The sequence below is a fragment of the Crinia signifera genome, chromosome 4 (genome assembly GCF_055691185.1).
Source record: "Crinia signifera chromosome 4, ASM5569118v1, whole genome shotgun sequence".
NCBI classification, from domain to species: domain Eukaryota; kingdom Metazoa; phylum Chordata; class Amphibia; order Anura; family Myobatrachidae; genus Crinia; species Crinia signifera.
Window position 1 is genome coordinate 239,024,807 of NC_139220.1, and position 14,648 is coordinate 239,039,454.

At 44.6% G+C, this 14,648-nt stretch overlaps 1 protein-coding gene and 1 pseudogene across 1 annotated transcript in view; both read right to left on the reverse strand.

Moving 5' to 3' along the window:
* Positions 1-14,648, reverse strand: part of ELL3 (elongation factor for RNA polymerase II 3) — a 110,878-nt gene that overhangs the window by 86,064 nt on the left and 10,166 nt on the right. The gene's annotated exons all lie outside the window — the stretch shown is intronic.
* Positions 13,022-13,161, reverse strand: LOC146076316 (U2 spliceosomal RNA; annotated as a pseudogene).

A 14,648-nucleotide genomic window follows, 5' to 3' on the forward strand; every position in this document is an offset into this window, starting at 1 on the left:
TTTTGAAATACGGAACAAGATCCGTACAACATTCGTAATTGCAAGGGGAAGTATTATTTCCTTATTATTAGAGCTGAAGAGGGATATTGTCACCTTTTTGTGTATTTGTTTTATTAAAATTGGGTGCTAAAGAACACCCTAGAACAGTGATTCCCAAACTTTTTTGAACCACGGCACCCTTGAGTATCAGAATATTTTTCACTGCACCCCTAGGTCAAAAATTTGTTGTCAATAGATTTAGAAAATATATGTAATCAAGTAAATTGTGTTTATAGGTCATCCTTAGGCTCAATTATGTAGTGAGGAACCAGATTTGCTTTTGTTTGCCCACATATTTCATGATTAGTGGCCATCAACTGGTTTTGCCTCAGGCATTGTCCATAACTATTATGAATTTGTCCTAGACCACCAATCCAAGGCACCCCTGCAAGTGTCCCGAAGCACCCCAGGGTGCCTAGGCACACAGTTTGGGAACCATTTTAGCTACTATTTAGGCACCATGGTGATCACTTCACTTTTACACTGCCAGATGTTATATCTGATTGTGGACCAACATTTTCTTTGGATGATGCAGACTAGTGTGTCACCAGGTCACATGATCACTCAAGTTATTGACATTTGAAATATTATAAACCCAAACTTTCATTTGGGTTTACACTGCAGAGAACATGAGGTTTTATCACTACACAAGCCACTGCCAGCTAGTCTCTGTTTCCAGCAATTTAATAATACTCACCTAGAATTAAATCTAACACAAGATGAGAACCTCCCTTCTTATAACCAAGTACTTCTTAATAAGTGTAAATATTGAATTACCCACTGTGTCTGTCTTGTACCTGGAAACAGTTACTGTTTATGCTTGTTAAAGTTTTATGTACAATGACCCTGCTTTCTATTCCCATTTTCTGGTTTACGATTACAGAAAACTAGAAAAACAAATAAAATTTAGTCGGTACTTATGTAGTATCTGGGCTGCCGATTTTGTGATTGTATGCCTTACCTTAAGGCAGACAATCAGATGCGATGCGATGCGATTTTGCATAGGATTCAATGTTAAGAAGGTCCTGTTCATTTCCCCACTATCCAAGTGGGCATAGAATTGATATTATATAGCGTGGCGAGCGCAGCGAGCCACCGAGCCCGAAGCGTGGCGAGCGAAGCGAGCCCCGCGACGGGACGCATGTTTCTTAAAAAGTATTCTGTGTCCCCTCGCGGGGCTCGCTACGCTCGCCACGCTTCGTGCTCGGTGGCTCGCTACGCTCGCCACAGGTTTATATCCAACTCCATGCCCACTTGGATAGTGGGGAAAGGAAAAGGACCCCTTTTTCCCATTGAATTCTATGTTAAAATGGACTCAGACCATTTTAACATTGAATCCTATGGAAAAATCTTGACCATCGCATCGCATACGATTTGGTCGCATGCGGTGCGATACGATGCGATGCGATCCGATTTCTAAATCGGACGCCCAGATACTACATAAGTACCATTTAGTCAAATGAAAAAGGCGGCGGTGTTATGTAAATCAACTCAAACAACTAGGCCCTAAGACATCACTGTGTAAATTTAGCAGGGTCCAAATGAAGTGCATACTGGTTATTCCTGCCATATCAAATAGATGAATTCTTGGTACTGCCTACTACTATATAAGTGCTAGCACGACACCCAGGGAGGTAGGCAAGCAAACATTGAAAGTTGCTTAAAACGTGACATGGACATGCACCCAGCATGATGAAGAAATGCCTCCTTTTCAAAATGACAATTGATTCGACATTTGGTACCAATTCTTAAACACAGAATGCTAATTTGAAGCTCTTCTTCTGCAGCACATTATAAACCAAATCTCCTAATTCGTTGGACTCTTAAGTTTAGCCAGGACTACACCAAGAAATTCTTGGACAAGGAGTATGATTTGCTTCAGTCACTAATATAACTTCTATCTGGGCTCTTCAGTCTCTATTGCTGACTCTCAACAAATCTTTGTGAGAATATCCTAACCCCAGATATTCTAACCCCTGTGATCCGTGCCTTCTTATCTCAGCTGCTAGTCTGTGAAAGCTGTGGAATGTTTTATTAGTAATCTTTAGTTAAACACACAAAGAGGACAATACAACAAAATATATGAAAATTGCGTTTTCTTACAAAGAGATGATCATTAAAATTAGAACTCCTCTCTGAAAACATTCCTGGGGACATAGGTAACTTGGTACTTGTTTCCTAGCACGGCGCTCATCGGGTCCCATCGCATACCTTAACTTAAGGTATGCAATGGGACCCGACCGACCCGATTTCGGGCTTTTTTTGAGGTTTCCCAACAAATGTAAAATCGGGTCCATCGCATGCCATTATAATGGCATGCGATGCGACCAACGCGACCGACCCGATTTTACATTGTAAGCATTGTATGTAATGTTAAATTCCTATGTAAAATCGGGTCCATTGTATGCCATTATAATGGCATACAAGGCGACCAATGCGATGGACCCGATTTCACATAGGAACCAATGTTAAATGGCCCCCTATACCCAATTTTTGATTGTATACCCACCCTAATGGGTAATTTCTATGTCAAATGCCCCCCGTTGGTAACGCCTAGCCACGCTTCGGGCTCGGTGGCTCGCTGCGCTCACCAAACTATATAAGATCAGCTCCACGCCGACGTGGATAGTGGGGGTATGAAAAGGTCGGAGGACGTGTACCGCCCCCCCCCCTCGCGGGCTCGCCACGCTTCAGGTTGGCGTTCACCATGGGGTGGCGTTAACAATTGGGGGGGGGGGGGGCATTTGACATATAATTTACCATTAGGGTGGGTATACAATAAAAAAGTGGGGTCTGGGGGGCATTTTACATTGGGTCCAATGTAAAATTGGGTCTCGGACCATTTTACATTTATTCCAATGTAAAAATCGGGCCGGTCATGTCGCATCACCAAATGCGATTTGGTTGCATGCGATGCGATCGACCCGATTTTTCCGACCCGATGCCTTACAATTAAAATCGGTGGCGCCGTGCTAGGAAACAAGTACCGGTAACTTTTCTGTCTTTCTTTGTCATGTTTTCCTCTTTATTTGAATTTATGTATTGAACTCCATAGTTGTCATAATAATATCATGGGCTTCAGAAAATTGAGCATCATTTAAAATACACTTAATATCTACTACTGTGCAAAACCTGTTTTTAACTTGCTATTCTCAGTACAGTAACCTAGTTTTCTAAGTCAACCGGGTTTACAGAGCAAGGTGGCAGAGTTTGCATTAGAATAGGCCGAGGGGAGGAGTGAAATCATTATTTATGCAGTACCGAGAGTAGATGCATCTGCGGTGCTTTATGTTACTGACCAGTGCAGAATTTTTTTTTGCTTTTGCAGTGCAAGATAATTAAGGGGGTTATTTTGGTTCACTCCTTCTGACAAATTCCTCCTTAGATGGACATAACCATGTACTGTACATTGAGGGGGGGGGGGGGGCAGATGTACAATGTGGAGAGAATTAGATATGGGTGAGTTATTTTGTTTCTGTGCAGGGAAAATAATGGCTGCTTTATTTCTACACTGCCATATAGATCTAACTTTGAAGTAAAACCCCACCCAAATCTAACTCCCTCTGCACAAGTAACCTCTACCCCACCTGCAGTGCACATGGTTTTGTCCATCTAAGAAGGAACTTGTCAGGAGTGAACCAAAATAACGCCCTAAATGAGGTAGAGACCTGCCTGTCTCTCCATTGAGACTGCATATCCATAAATATTTTCACAGGAGCATCTGAGCAGTTATCCTTTTGTGGACTTCTGGGGCATAACCAGAACTTTTTTGGCCAAATAGCCACATACAGAAGACAGATCTCTGCAGCAGTCGTTAATTATATGCCCCATAATAGTGTCCTAGTTCATTTTCTGAACCATAATAGTGCCCTAGATTATTTATGAAGGACCGCAGTTCCCTAGTTTTCATGTTGTCACATTGTAGGGATGCCAGTACACATTATGACATACAGTATCCCAAATCCATACTAAGATGTACAGTGTCCCCAGTTCGAATTATGCCACATAAGTGCCCCCTGTTCATACTGTGCCACATCAGAGTAGCCTCCAATTTTTATCATGTAACATTATATTGCCCTCCACATTACAATGAGCAGATCAGATAGCAACACATTACTGTGCCCTACAGTTCATATTGTGCCACATTACAGTGCCATCAATTTTTTATTGTACCACTTTGCAATGGATTTCAGTTTATATTATGCACATTGCAGTGCCCCCTTACCTTTGTAACTTCGGCTAAATTCTCCTTAAACAAAAAGTGCATACACTCCAACTGTACCGTTTTAGTCGGTACAGTATCAGTTTTAAACGATCTGTACCGGCTAAAATAAAGTGTACCGATTGTACCAATTTTTTTTTAGATCTCTGTCTCTGGGAGATGTAGTTCATAACATTGCTGACTGTTCCCCAGGGAGTGTGGGGAAGTGGCCAGCCAGGACTATATCTCCCAGGGTGCACGGTGGTGGGACATGGCAGGCCCGCCTCCCCCTGCTCAGCGAGAGACTCCGATTGGGGGTCATCACAGCTGTGGGAGGCGATGGGTGCGCCCCACTCCCAGCGCCCTCTCCCTTTGCAGATGCAGAACCTGCTCGTCCTCTCCAGGCTGTATGGGCGGATACAGGTGTGGGGCGGATTGGAGCCCTGACCTGAGACCTGTACCTGCCTGGTCTGGCTACCAAGCAGGGGAATCCAGGTGAGCAGGGACCAGGGGTGGGAGGCCGGTGTGTGTGTCTGACTAACACGTGTGCAGCATGGTCTGTGTATAATTTATTTTTAATGCGCAGCTTGTATAACGCTGCATGGACGCAGAACAATCACACACGGATCTTGGAGTGTATACTATTGTGGTGCAGTATACAGCAAAAAAATAAAGAACAGCAACATTTATTTTTATACTGTATTTTTTTTATGGACGGCCTTGGATAACACTGCGTGGACCGTGGAGGCAGAACTATCACACACGGAACTTGTTCTGCTTCTGACAATAGTACAGTGTATATATTATGTATGGTGTATTGGATTGCAGTGCAGCACACCACAGTGACCACACACCACAATGAAATTTTTTTTTACAATGAAAAGAAGACTGACAGCATGCCTGTGTACCATACTACACTGACTGACAGCCTTCCTAACACACGACCAGTACAATAACTACAATATAAGTATATTATATATATTATATATAACCCAGCACACAAACCCCTCTGAAGGCTGCACAGCGCAAACACCTCTGGACTGCACAAACCTCTCTGCTGAGTCTGCACTGCACTGCCACAAAGTCAAACCCCTCTGCACAGCACAAACCCCTCTGCACAGCACAAACCCCTCTGCACTGCACAAACCCCTATAGTCTGCACTGCACAACACCCCTCTGAGTCTGCACAGCACAAACCCCTCTGTCTGCACTCTGCACTGCACCCCTCTGCACAACACCCCTCTGCACAGTATTGATGATTGATCTGACAAGTAATTGATGACAGTTCAAGTTCAAGACCCCAGTGCACAATGCCAGCCCCAGATCCGCCACGAGCAGAGCTGTGTGCAGCTGGATGCGTGACTGTGAAATGGCGCCGAATTCTCGAGAATCTGACGCCAGATTCCGGCCTTCGGCCGCACTCGGGTTTCCGAACAAAGCCGGAAACTCGCGAACGCGGCTCGCCGATGTTCGGAGCGGTTCGGATTCCTCGGAATCCCCGAACCGCTCATCTCTAGTTTAAATAGAGATGTATTGGAACCTAACAATCATCTTGACAAAAGTCCCATAAATGTCGATATTCCTGTACTGTGCCATGCGGCCTGATTAAAGCTCCTTTGGTTATTGCAAGACTGGTGAGTGACTCCATTCATTTTACTACATATTCACTGGACTAATGTTGGCCCCGTGCAATTGGATTATCACCCCAGCATTTTGATTTCTACTCAGATGCGAGTGCCAACCTCATCGAAAACACACACATATATATATTATATATATATATATATATATATATATATATATATATATATATAGACAATGGTTTGGAGGTGCGGCACTCCCCGCAAATTAACAGGACTTGAAGCGGTTTTACAGGCAAGTCCTGTTAATTTGCGGGGAGTGCCGCACCTCCAAACCATTGTCTATTCCATGATTCTAGTGGGGGCACCCAGCATAGCAGAATTCTAGCGTCTGAGCCAGTGAGTGTGCCGGTCTGCTGCTCTTTCTATATATATATATATATATATACACATACATACACAAAAGATTTCCAAAAGTATCTAAAAAATAGAGATCTGCACACCACAAGTCAAGCCAGACAGCCATGTGGCTAGCAGCAGGCATCTACGGGCACCATGCTGACTGTCTGTATTAGATAAGTAACCTGCAGCTTTGTATTTTTTGCATAATATGTTGCCATGTGTTTCAAAACTTTTTTCACGATTGTGATATAAACTGGATATTTTTGGTACAAAATTTCATGGTGTGCAGATCTCTATTTTTCTGATATTTTTGGAAATCTTTTGTATTTATTCTCTATGTGATTTAGCACCCTCCTGTGATTGCAGTGAGTGGAGTGCGGCTTCTCTCTCTCTCTCTCTCTCTCTCTCTCTCTCTCTCTCTCTCTCTCTCTGTCTCTCTCTCTCTCTCTATATATACACACACACACACACAAATTAATTAAAGATGGTCTATATTAAGAAATGTTTCATGTTGGACGAAGGAGCGCTTGTGATTTCTACTCTAAAGATAATATAGAATCTATGATGCCCTTCAGCAGATTATGTAATAAAAAGGTTAACAAATAACAAATTGATAGGTCTTCATATGTCCTTACACTATTGAGAAACAGATAAGCATACTTATTTATTAAAGGGGGAGATCTTACTGGGATGTTGTACAATTACACTTTAGTACAATTTGCCTCCTGTTGATAAGGCGCCTCCTAAAAACGTGAATGACGCAATTACCATAGGCACGCATCCCCCCCTCCCCCCCAACAGGGCAGCTCCAAAGTCGGCAAGTATACTGTAAATAAATAAATAAATAAAATCAGTTATGTGGAGGTGGTGGTGCTTCTGATTGTCTGCATGTTTATGCCTGGCAGCCACAAGCACTGGTTTTGACAATTATAATTTGTTTAGCCCTAGACCACATACCCTAGGCACCCCAGCAATAGCCTTGCAACACCCTGGGTGCCTATGTACAGAGGAACCACTGATATAGAGACCCTTATATTTGTAAATGAAGTCAGGAGTATTGTAGTTTTATAAGGTGAATGACTACAAAGCTGAGACTTATTTCTCCACAGCAAGAAAGAAACAAATCAATTTTTATGAGTCACTAATTAGATGCTATTTCTGAAGGAGTAAGAAAAAAAAAATGGGGAGACTGTGACATAGCAATTCTGTCTGACTGTAGAGATGTTACAAAGTGTATCTGAGAATAAACCATTATTAAAAATACAAATCGAAACAGCAAAAAATGCTTTGCTAATAATCAATAAAGCTTTGTAATAATACAGGCTGCCCCAGTTACACGATGCACAGCAGTGCACGGGAAATGTTCTTGAGCAATCTAAGGTTCCCTGAATGACTGGCAGGTAGAGAGGCACAGTTTCTGTAAAAAGGTGGATCAGCCAGGAATCCTAGTCTGCTTTTCCACACTCTGTAATTATCAGGATTCTCTGTCTGATGTTTAATTACAAATGATTTGTAGTTTTATTGTATCTAAATATATCTATGCCAGACAGAATAATTAGATTGTCAGCTGATGAGTGAAAAGAAGCCAGTTGTGAACATGTAGATATGGGCACTGTTGTCGTCATGTTGTGGTGGTGGATGATATTGAGTTCTTTCACACTCTCCCTGAGCTAAGGAGCTGCTGCTGAAGTAAACTTGCCACAGACCAAAGCCTGTGATGCAACACGGGTGTGGTATAGGGGTCCGACAGTCGGGATCCTGACAGTCATTATCCCGACGTCGGGATCCCGACTGGCCGGACCCAGACAGCATGGAGAGCGCAACTAAGCCCCTTGCAGGCACGCTGTGCTCCCCATGCTGCAGGCACGGTATTCTATTCTCCCTTTATGGGGGTCGTAGACCCCCGCAAGGGAAAATAGCGGGTGGCGGTCGGGAACACGGCTGTCTGTGTTTTGACAGTCGGGATCCCGACTGTCAGAACCCCATCCGGCACCCATGCAACACATGACCAGCAATGCCCAGGAAGACGTCTTAATGTTTTTCTTCATAATATAATAATGCGGCTGTTTGTTTCTGATGTGGCAATAATATAGGAAATGCATCACATTGTATTGCAGGACCCTGTTCACATAAAGGGCCACTGTGATTCAATTCTCACTTTTCAAACTAAATTAATCTAATGCAACTGTATAACCATTCACAGACAATGGGACAATGTGCTCTTATTTATGATGGTGCAATCCACTCTGCACACAGTCACAGGCAAGACCTTTTCTACTAAAAATACAACTTATTATCCATAGAATAAAATACATGCGCATCACCCCAACCAAATGCAATGTTGCTCTAGCTATGCAGCTGCTCTTATTAATCTAGCCTCAGCTTTGCCTTTCATTGTTATATGGATGACTCACAGAAACTGCTGTAAGTGCAGGACACATTGCATTGATGGCCACTTGTAAAATGCGGTGGTAATTGTTACAGCAGGCGCTCCGGCGATATCAGTTCCCACATAAACTCTCGAAGGATAACATGACCAGACCAAATCTAATGGGGCCTACACACAGGGAGATGTGCCACTGAGCGATCTGTCAGGGCCAATATTCTCTGGTGAGATCACTGGCCCTGACGAGGCTATTATATGGGATGTGGCCAGCATCACAATAGTCAAAATACTGACAACAGAATCCCAGCAGTCAGAACCCAGACAGATCCTGTCATTAAGTACGGGGGATGAGGGATGGGTATTAGAGCATAGTTGCCGACTTTTTTGCTGCCCTCTCTGGTAGAGGGCAGGCAGCTTACTGAAGCAGGGGGGTGGTTCGGGGGAAAAGGGGCGGTTTGCTGCAATTTTGCCGATTCACGTGGTTTTTGACGATTCCCGGGCAAAAAAAATCAGCTCTGGGATTGACTAGGATGAGTCAAGTTCAGCCAAAATATAGGCAAAAGTTGCAGATTTTTCACATGCCAAAAAATTCGCCCAGGATTGAATACCCCCCTCAGATGGAAAACTGAATGTTTTTTATACATTATTATTCACCACAGACGTTAATATTTATTGAGTATTTCATGTGCAACATTCTGTATGTTACAATTAAATTCACCAAACACAACTCTATAGAGCTGTAGTGCAGCAGGGTCTGCTGATGTATAAAAAAAATAAAGTACCAGCCAATCAACTGCTGCAATTTATCAAACACATTCAGTAACATCACAACTAGGAGCTGATTCGCTTGTACTTTATGTCTCGCTAAGGCTTTGTACAAAAAGATCCCTTATCAGACACTGCCCTTATTCAGATTCGCGCGGTACGGCCCGCGTGCGGCCGTACCGCCGATGTTTTCCGTCTGCACATGCGCAGAGGTCAATCTGCGCATGTGCAGGCGAATTCGCCGCACAGAAATTTACTACGCCGCAAAGGGGGCGTATAGGGGAGTGAGGGGCTTCATGCCCTCATTTCCCTATGTATACGCCCCGCGTTTCATGGGCGTTCCCATGCAAACGCGGGGCGTACGCATGCTAATGAGGGCATGACGCAACTCATGGGGGCGGAAAGCTGACGTCGCCGGATGTCAGCTTTCAGCCCCCATACAAGCTACCACACGGACGATTGTCCGTGTGGTCTCAGCTTGCGGGAGCTGCCGCGGCGTGCGGACCTGCCTTCGATGGTCGACGACCATCGAATGCAGGGGGCAGCTCCCACCATGGTGGAGGCGTAGCCTCCACCATTTTTATGCGGATCGCCAGCCGTCCGTGTACGGACGGCCGTGGCGATCCGTAGGGTGGGCGGGGATTCGTCTGGTGCGGTCGGAGCCGCATATGCGGCTCGACCGCACCAACCAGAATAAGGGCATATTTTAAAAAAGCTTCTAAAAATGAAAAGAGATGATGTTGTACATACCAAACATACAGATTCTGTCTATGATTTTTCTATTGCATCCTAGAAAATGAAAGCCAAAATCTGATTGGTTTTCATTTTTAGAAGCTTTGATATATACCTTCTAGCCCTTTTGTGCATAGACAGATACCTTTGTATCTGTCTATGCACAAAAGGGCTAGAACTTTATTATTGCAGCTCCCAGCTGTTTTAAAGGACAAAATATTTGTATCTGGTTCTCGACCCCATTGAAGAGATCAAAAGAAAGCACATACTGAGCAAGCAATTGCACAGTGGAGTATGGGTGCACACTGGCCCCAATCACCATGCTGGATCGCAGCGTTTATCAGATTATCGGAACGGTGGCATTTATCGGGTAGTGTGTACCCAGTATTAAACATGAATGGTTGGCAACTATGTCCTGGCCTGCAAAGGTGTTGGAGGCTGTCATTAGTTACACATGAGATAATATTTATGGGTTGATAAACATGAGAATAGTTTGCACAGTGGGACTAAATGTCCTTCAAGATCCCTTATCAGATTCTGTATCTATCTGGCACAAAGGAGCTGGTGCTTTATTTTCTCAGCTAGCAGCTGTTTTAAAGGACAAAATATTGTTATGCCATATACTTGCAAATACAGGATAATATCCTGCAATCAGTATTACAAAAAGACGCTTGTACATGTGAACTAATTCAGGTTGGCTCAGTAAGCAGCGAACATCGCAGCTTACCGAGCGCCGGAGACGCCACCCACTGCCCAGCTGAAAAAATAAAATACATTTAATTATAGCTTGCAAGATGAACTTAGGGCCCGATTCAGAATGGATTGCTAATGAGCGAATTCGCAATCTGCTCTATTATGAGCAAAAACAGCGGCAGAAATAATTAAAATATTTAATCGCACTCCTCTTGCAACTTGACGGACAGAAAGTCAACGTTTCGGGGTGGTAACAAGCAGGCTTCCCGGAGTGTCAGGAGAAATTATTCTATGGTGAGTGAATTTGCGCATGGATGAGCGTCAAGATAGCGGATAGCGATATTCTGTCTGTACATCGCTGCGGAATATGTGTGCGCTATATTAATAACTGGTAAAAAATAAATAAAAATATTTTTTTGTAATTCATTCGCAGATTTACACAGGATGGGCTTTCATTCTGGGAGGCGGCTAACTACTTGCAGTCATATGAAAATTTGCCTCAACATTGGTGGGCGGTGCAAAGGAAAGCTGAGTAAGCTGAGATTACTGCCATTGAATAGTGAAAGGGTGGAGCTACGGAGACGCTAATCAATGCGAATCGTGTCATCGCCCTCCCATTTTCAAGGATGTAGGAGATTTGGAGTGTTACCACTGGCTCCTGGAGACTTGCCTGCCCTTCTGGGAGAGCCACCTGATTTTCAGGATGCTCGCAGCCAATCTGGGAGAATAGGCACGTTTTTAGAAAACATAATAAAAGATAATGGGGGAAAGTTAATAGGATTCAGAAAGAGAGAGATTTGGTAAGAAGTCTCCAGTTTTTTTTTTTAAAGCGGCAATCATTTACACTGAAAACCAAACTGGTTTGATTTTGTAAATGATTGCCGCTTTAAAAAACCCTGGAGATTTCTTAACAATTATCTCACTTTCTGAATATCTCATCCTATTATATTTCACCCATTAAATCAGTGTTTACCTGGAGTATTGCTCAACTACAAAGCATTTCTAGCATAACAAGTCAATCCTGTACTTACTGATTACTTCCTCACTGTGATGTTCAAAACAACAAACAACCCACTAGAGAGTAGAGGAGTTTGAAAAAAAAAAATTCAGGAGCCCGAGGTGTGCTCCCTACCACCAGTGCTGTGCCTAAACACGTGCAAAGGGGGCCGTGCGTTCGAAGTGGGCTTATCTCCCGAAGGAGACGGGCCCCGTTTTTCCCCTAACCCCTCTCAACCATAAGGCCGAAGAGGGGAAAATAGGGAACGGTGGGTCCTCCTCGCCGAAGCTTAGAGAGACCCTCATTCCTCAACCCCCGGAAGGGTTAGGACGGTGGGTCCTCCGCACCCGAAGGTTTGGAGAGACCCTCAGTGGACTTCCCTCCGCCTTGCGGCTCGGGGTCGTCCTCGGGGGGACCGCAGCTCTCCTCAAAAGGCGAGAGCTTTGGCACGTTGGGGAAATGGAAGGCCCGTAAGGGTCGACCACACAACCCAAAAAAACGTGACACACTACAGAAAACAGAAAACGTGTAAAAGTGCACGAACGTGAAGAGAGGAAAAGAAATAAATAATAAAGAGGACCCCAGCCAGAAGGCCGGGGTGGGGGTGTGAAAAATTGTCCTACCCCATCCAAAAGGACGAGGTAAGGACGTGCAGCCTATCCTAGAGGGGAAGTGCGCAGTGCAAGTGCTTACTTGTGCCAGGTGATTTGGGGATCACCCGTGCATGTTCAGCACCCCCGGGGGCACAGTGCAGCCTCGGACTCCAGGCAGCCAGCCAGTCAGCGTCCGACCAAGTGTTTCTCTGCCTCACCAGCAGGCCCTTTCCGGCCCCCCGGCATGGGAATGGATACTCCACCGGGCTCTTTCGGTGAGTCTCCCCCGCAGAGGCCCAAATAGACCAACTGAGGAAGAAGAAACCACCTACTCAGTCCCGACGTTTCTCCTCTCCCAGGGATTGAGTACTGCGCTGGGCTTTTCGCTGTCCCCAGGCTGGAGTCCTTCCTCCCCAGCCTGGAGCAATCTACTCGGCCCCAGCTTTTCCCGTCTTCCTGGGAGTGGATACTAGACCGAGCTTTTCGAGTGACTCTCCCACAGAGGCAAAGACCCCTGTAAAAGAGCCCCATCTCAAAGCCTGATGCTTCTCCCCTCCCTACCAGTGGAGAAAATGGTATTCCCTCCTCCAACAGGGCATCGATACTCAGCCATTCCTAGCACTCGCCGAGAACATGAGGTGATTAATAATCCTCAGCTCAGTAACAAGATGCTACGGTACTGCTTTTCTCTATTCTCTGCCAGGGGGCGTTCCAGACCCAACTGATAAGAACAGATACTACACTTGATCTTAGCCAAAAGGCCGAGAGAGTAGAGGAGTAGACAACCTGAAGCACTCCAGCTGCTGTGGAACTACAAATTGCAGTATGCTCTGCCACTGTGTTGCTCTTTAGACCCATTACCCACCAGTAGACAATGGAGATTTTGTAGCCTGGCCACCTTCCTACCACTCTAGGTTGCCACCTTGGTTGGAATTGCATATTCAATTCATAACTATGCCTGGTCAATGCTTTATCATACCTCCCAACTTCTGATTAAATGAAATAGGGACCCCCGAAAAGGGGGTGGGGTGTATGCAAATGAGGGCACGGCTTATGCTAATTAGCCGCAACCTCATTTTCATACGAGAATAGACGCTGTGCGCATGCGCACAGCGTCTATTCTATTAGATTGGGGGGTCTCCCAACTGCCACCCCCGCAGCGGGACAATGCCTGCCGCGGGTGGGACAGCGGGACAGGACCCGAAATCGGGACTGTCCCGCTGTAATCGTGACAGTTGGGAGGTATGCTTTATTGAGAGTGCCATCCTACACAACTGTGTAACTTAGGTCTCCAGGTAGTTGAATTCATTTTGCTTCTTCTCTCCTCCATTGTACTATAACAACAATGTAATCTGTCAGTAACTGTTAATATCAGCATACATCCTTGGGCTTCTGATTCCATACGCTCTTCCCTTCAGCTTGCAGAACACAGTGACATTGTGATAGTTGCTAGGACCCTGCAGGCAGAATCTCGGGCTGCACACGTCATAGACATAAACCACACAATACCTCTCTCATTCATCATTCTGGCTGCAAGAGCAGGGTTTAAGAGGTTAATGCCTGGCAAGTGAATATCAGACATCTGGTACCATAATATTATAAAAAGATACAACAGATTACAGAGGTTGTACATGCTCGGTGGAAGGCACACTTTGAAACTACTGATGTAAAACCACAAAGCAATAAATCTTACAATGTAGATCATTAGTAGACAAATTGTAAAGCCAATAGGGTATGTTATCAGTATTATTATTTGCTCCGAACAGTGGCGTATTTATAATAGATGCAGTGTGTTTGTAATACTTACCCTCCTCCCGGGTCCAACAGTGCCAGCTGTAGCGCTGCTGAAATACCCAGAAAAATTGCAGCTTTGCCATTTTTAGATCCTGATATTTTTCTGTGGGCAGTAGTCAAATGTTTTTGTACTGGCAGCCACTAAAGGGCGCCCAATGTATGTATAGAAATGTAGCTCCATTTGGGCGCAGCACGCTACTGGTCAGGGACGTGCGGTGAGGTAAATGGATGAGGAGTCCTTGGCAAATACCAGAGTCAGATTTGCACACAATTTATGAGCCATGGGGTACATGTGGGCATTATACACAAGTGCAGCAGTATATACTGCTGGAGATTTGCTGACACTGCCTCACCTGCCATAGACTTTTTACTCCAGAGTTTTGACTATAAAATTATTAGAATAATAAAAATAAGATTTTTTTGCCGCCGTGAAACTAAACAAGTACCGATTTTTTTTATAGATTCT